The sequence below is a fragment of the Vigna unguiculata genome, chromosome 10 (assembly GCF_037176805.1).
Source record: "Vigna unguiculata cultivar grain cowpea cultivar isolate G323 ecotype 2 chromosome 10, ASM3717680v1, whole genome shotgun sequence".
In the NCBI taxonomy this organism is placed as follows: Eukaryota; Viridiplantae; Streptophyta; class Magnoliopsida; order Fabales; family Fabaceae; genus Vigna; species Vigna unguiculata.
The window spans coordinates 23,365,412-23,372,011 of record NC_140801.1 but is presented as its reverse complement, the minus strand read 5'-3'; the positions used below and the strand labels follow the sequence as shown (position 1 = coordinate 23,372,011).

At 25.7% G+C, this 6,600-nt stretch overlaps 1 pseudogene; it reads right to left on the bottom strand.

Moving 5' to 3' along the window:
- Positions 1-3,189: 3,189 nt before the first annotated feature.
- LOC114171295 (putative beta-1,4-xylosyltransferase IRX10L) lies at positions 3,190-5,798 on the bottom strand (annotated as a pseudogene).
- Positions 5,799-6,600: the final 802 nt, after the last annotated feature.

Below are 6,600 nucleotides of genomic sequence, written 5' to 3'. Positions count from 1 at the left end.
TGAAATTTTGAGAACTTTTTGTACATAAAAGATCAATTATTTGAATTGTAAATAATTAAAAATAGTAAAAAGAATTAAAAAAGGGTTACCAGGAGATGGAATTTGTCAAATTTAAGAACACAAATCCTATCCTAGTATTGGCCAACTCGTTTCTTGCGAAATTTTTAGCAATTTTTATATATAAAATATCAATTATTTAAATTGTAAAGAGTTAAAATTAGTAAAAAATTAAAAAAGTGTCACAAAATGAAGAAAATTTTCAAATTTCATAACACCAATAATCCCTTTAACAATTTGCAACAAGTTTCTTCTAAAATTTTGAGCAATATTTATTAAGAAAACATGAATTATTTAAATTGTAAATAGTAGAAAGTAGTTAAAAACCATTGAAAAATCTTTAACAAGAGATTGAATTTTTTAAATTTAGAAACAAATTGCATTTGAGTATCCACGAACCTGTTTGTTATGAAATTTTGAGACTTTTTGTACATAAAACATCAATTATTTGAATTGTAAATAATTAAAAATAGTAAAGAGAATTAAAAAAGGGTTACCAGGAGATGGAATTTGTCAAATTTAAGAACACAAATCCTATCATAGTATTGGCCAACTCGTTACTTGTGAAATTTTTTGCAATTTTTATATATAAAATATCAATTATTTAATTTGTATATAGTAAAAATTAGTAAAAACTTAAAGAAGTGTGACAAAAAGAAGAAAATTTTCAAATTTCATAACACCAATAATCCTCTTTGACTATTTGCAACAAGTTTCTCATGAATTTTTGAGCAATTTTTATGTACAAAACATGAATTATTTAAATTGTAAATAGTAGAAAGTAGTAAAAAACCATTGCAAATTTGTTACCTAGAGATTGAATTTTATAAATTTCAGAAACTAATCCCATTTGAGTATCTGCCAACCTGTTTGTTATGAAATTTTGAGATCTTTTTTTACATATAAGTTCAACTATTTGAATTGTAAATAGTTAAAAATAGTAAAAAGAATTAAAAAATTGTTACCCGGAAATGGAAATTTGTCAAATTTAAGAACACAAATCCTATCCTAGTATTGGCCAACTCGTTACTTGCAAAATTTTTAGCAATTTTTATATATAAAATATCAATTATTTAAATTGTAAAGAGTTAAAATTAGTAAAAAATTAAAAAAGTTTCACAAAAAGAAGAAAATTTTCAAATTTCATAATACCAACTAGCATGAGACCCGAGCGTACGCACGGGTCGTGTTTTTGGTTTTTAAAATTTTTGTTTAGAAAACAGATCTTAATATTATTATCAATAAATCAATAATTTAATTTAAAAGTTATAGATGTTATAATTGTCAATTTAGATATATTCAAACGATAAATTCATCTAACAATGATATAATTATATATTTATGTATAATTAATTATTGTTATGTATTATGTGTTATATGTTATGTGTTTTTGAGTAATTTGGAATAATCAATTTGTGATGACATAGATTGTTATTTTGTTTAGATTAAGAAATGTCAGTATGATGTTTTTTTAGAAGTTTAATTACAAAACATTGTTTGTAATAATAAGTTTAGAGTTTTAGTCAAGATTAAAGAGTAAAAAAATGGTGTTAATTTTTTTTGTTTTGGATTTTCTTGTTAGATTTCAAAGTTATTTAAAATATATTTGAAATAACTTAATCATGTTTTTTTTTTATATTTTTAATATTTAAAACAGATTTTATTGTTAATATATATAAATTAGTGATTTGAATAATTATTATTGTTATTGGTTTAATTATTTAAATATTATTCTTATTTAATGATTAATTATTCACCCAACTATAAATTTTGGAAATAAAAGAACACATAGTGGGATAATCCTGACAAAATTTTTCAGATATAGATACTTTATTTCAATCCACACCTCTTGAACTGACATAGTTGGAACACTTTTATTGTATTTGAATTTTTTTATTTTTTATCTTAATTTATATTAAAATTAATGTAATATTCTTATATTCAAATAAATAATTATGAGTAATTTTTATATATAAATTTTAATGATATGAGAAAAAGATAAGTAATTAATTATGAGTACTTTTTATATAATATATTAAATAAAATTAAAATTTATAATTAAATTTCTAAATTATAAATTATATTAAAATGAAAGGTATTATATGGATTGTTGTTAAATTAAAATGTAGGCATATTATACAATATAACATAAAATTGATGTTTAAATTTTTCAAAAGAAGCATATTTATAGATATAAACCTATAAACAATTTAAAACATTGAAGAAGCATTTGTTTAATAATAATAATAATAGTAATAATAATAATAATAATAATTATAATAATAATAATAATATCAATAACAATAATAATAAAAATATTAATAATATTAACTTTACTAAAACTACAAATATTAATAATAATACTATTACTATGATTAATTGAAATAATATTCTAATACAAATAGTGCTAAGACTAATAATCTATAACAATATATAAAGGGGATTCTCCTTTTTGTGTCCACCTTTAAAAATACTAATTTTACCCTTTAAATATAATAATTTATTAAATTTTTAAAAATTGACTGTTATTTTTACAAATATTTTATAAAATCAGCTATTTCTGCTTCTTCTCCACTTCTTTATTTATTAATGGTTATTCTTTCATCTGTTTTGATATATTTCATTTTATTTTTAATAAATATCATTTTAGGTTATTTATTAACTTAATAATATTATAATATTATCACCTACTAATATAATTTCATATTTATTTACACAAACACAGTAACGTTGTGTTTACGCTGGTTAAAAGAGAATTACGTTATGTTATTTTAATAAGTAATATATTTATGGCTGTTTTATTTTTATGAAAAACACTAATCTGTATAGTTAATAAAATATTATAATAAAATTTAACAAAATATTATATTATCACGCTTTATCTATTAAATGCATAATTTATAATATCTTACATAGTATGTATCCAGTACCAGATTCTGTTGTATGATTCCATTTATTAGAAGCCAAAAGTACATATTTTAATAATTAATTTATAAAATTTAAAATATCTCAAAGTTGGACAATAAAAATATAAATATAAAACGTAGTACATTTAAATCATAAAACTGTTTTACTAAACTTTAATACGAAATATTTGAAAAAAAAGACTTTGTTGAAGATTCTTACACTCCATCAAATACTTGATAATGCAATAAGTTGCACCACGTCTTTATCTATGGACATCTCTATCTTCAAAATAAGTTTTTCTACCAATGTTTATCTGTAACTGTAGAAGACTTTTCCTAACACTTAATGGAAAATTCAACTTCACATAATAAGGATAACATGCAGTTGAATTAAATATTCTTATGCGGATAAAATCTCAATAACTAATTTTAATTGTGGTCATTTAAATATTAAATAGTGACATCAAAATAAATATAAAATAATAAATTATTATATATATATATATATATATATATATTATTAATATTGAAATAAAAATAAACTATTATCTAAAATAAAAAAGAAAACGGTAACAGCAACAAATACTCCTATCCAAAATATGGCTTCTAGTAAGATAGATGTGAGTATGGTATTCAACTTTGGAACCTCCTCCTCAGCAACATGTACTTCTATCTTTTCTCATGGGATTGCATCAGCAAATTGCAAAACAATGTCATCTACAATAATAACAGGTATGCAACTAAATATCATAGCCTCTACCAATCTTAGGCTCCAACGGGTCCATCCAAGTGGGTATACGCAAAACACAGCTACTGCATGTCCTTAAAGTACGTGGTTGGATGCTTAGTGGAGACATCAAATAGAGGATTGTCCTTAAAAGTTCTCCCACACTGCTACTCTTGCACCTCTGCAAGATTACACAACATGGCCCGTTTATAGTTAGTCCAAATTACAATAGTTATATGAATCAAAGTCCCTAGTCATTGCATCTTTTATAAGAAAATGTAAATCAGATTTCTTATGCAGCTATGATATAGAAGAAATAAAAGGCTACACACTCGGACATTCTTGTTTAAACTTGTAATAAGGCCTACCTTGCATAATAACCACCTTCAGAGTCATTGCCAACATCATAAAAGTCATCGAAAATACACAAAAATGACCTAGGAGTCTTATTAGGAATTAGGTGGGTGTGGATTTTCTTGGTGAAAAGTATGGAGAAATGGTATTTGAGCCCTCTTTCGGGCATATGTGATTCCTCTGTCCAAAGGTTTGAACCAATGTAGCACGCTTTAGCAGTTAAAGAATCCCCTCTTTCAATTGCCTTCTCTTCCATATACAAATTAATATAAATATATAATAAAAGTAGTATAAATAATGAATGTTGAAAATAATGCACAAAATTTGTACCTCGTAATGAAAACATGCCCCAAAATTTTGAGGAACCACAAAGAAGTGATGTGCCCCCTATGTGAGCCTTCAATAAGGTCAGTTGGAAGAAATAAGCTTTATGGCACTTCTTATCATTTGTGGTCATTGTATACAGGGGTATAAAACCTCTTCTAGATTAAAGTTTCAACTGGGCCAGATAAGAGAAGCCGGTGATTAAAGATTTTAGTTGCAAACATATGGTTGAGGCATCTTGGATCTTTTTGCAGAATTTTCTTATTATACTCACTTGGAAGTTCATATACAAAAACCTTCAATCTCACCACGGGATTATCTTCCAATACATCATCAGCACTACCTGCAGTTGGTTTGACCACAACATGCTTATAACCTCACAAATTTAAAAAGTGTATTAGATTTCAATATATCTCTAGAAATATAATTGTTTAATATAATTAATTGAGAAAGTACAAATAAAACTCTGACCGTGTATAATTGCATATATGAAGCAGCATAAATCTAGATACTGAATAAGAGCTTAGTTTATAAGTTTCATTAAACCATGTGGTTTCAAACTATTTTAATCCAATACACATAAAACATGAGAAAATATGACCAAATCAATTGAAAAGCCTCACATTCAACTACCACATATTTCCAGCTTATTTATTCAAAGAAAATAGTTAGTTGCATTTTATGGCCAACCCTTTTATTTTAATCCCATTTTTGGATTAAATCCACTATGGTTTACCATGCTAAATTCTCTCTCCCTATAGCAATTATCTAAGATTTAAATAGACATCGTTAACCTGCTTCACATTTTATTTATTTCTTATTATTGGTGTAGGATATTCATTAAATAGTAAATATTCACAGTTTTGAAATATTCTCATTTAAAACACAACACTTTTAGTTTCAAGTATACTGCATAATTGCCCATTGATCTTTATTTATACCTCTCTTCTCTTATTTGATCTCCTTCCCAAACCCCAAACCCAAACAAATCCTTCCTTAAGAGTTACACATGCATTGAAATGAGGAAATGTTCTAGCCACGTAATCTAAAAAGTAAGCTTTTTGCCACAAATGCAGACAACAATATCCAAGAGGCCTTTCTACTTCAAGTGGTATTTTTTGATTCCAATATATTTTATTGAAGTAAATATTAATAAAAATAAATGTTTAGCACAAATTTTGGCAGCAAGTAGAAGAAATTTTTCCTGCTCTCTCCAAGCACGAAAAAAAAATTGAAGCCTTGTCTACCAATTTTACAAAAAGTTTCCATACTACATTTCAAAAACTAAAAAAGTAAGGACCAGTGTTGTACCTCTGAAAAAAATTGTCAGCGAGAATTATTTCTTCTGTCTCCTTGAACTTCTTTCTAACATCCAAATTTAGGTCCTCGAGCTTTGAGCAGGGCTCAAACTCATTTGCAATATCCCTCATTGTACTAATGATAATAAAATAAGCAGTACATTATAAAGATACATAATGGATATTTTAAGTCATACATTACGAAGACAGAATTGATAATATAAATCATATGCAATATCCCTCATCTTCCTGAAAAATGTTTGTGCAAATATAATGACTATTTCACTCTTCACCGAATACAATACAATACCTTTTTCTCAGATGGTATAGCTACCCCATTTGTTGCATTAGATGACCCCGTCCTATAATGAGTACTTGAAATATCAGATCCATCAAACAGAAAGAAGAAAAGAAGAACAACCAAGAAGCAACTAAAAAGTTAATAAATTAAATAAATAGAAAGAAAAGTACATTCATCAAATGAAACAATAAATCGTAACATGTACCTTCTATGTGCTATTTTAACAACAAACACCATCTCCCCAGCATTTCAAACGGCTACAGAAAAAGAAAAAATAAGCACACAGATAAATGAAACGCCTTTTCTTGAAGAGACATAAAAAAAAGGTTTTCTGCAAATATCAAACATTTGAAAGCAAAATACATAAAACCCAAACCAAGATATGATATAGTTGTAAAATTGTAAAATGGTAAAGACAGAATTGGGAGACATGAAGCATAGAGAACAACACCATCAAGAAAAACATGTACAAAAATCAAGACAGAAACATAGACATCTTCATTTCAGTCATACTTTTTCTTCAATCCACAACCATACACATTACAAAAAATCTTACCCTTTATTCAATCTACAACCATAGACATCGAAAAAGCAACTAAACACACAATAATGATATTAAAAACAAAAAATAGT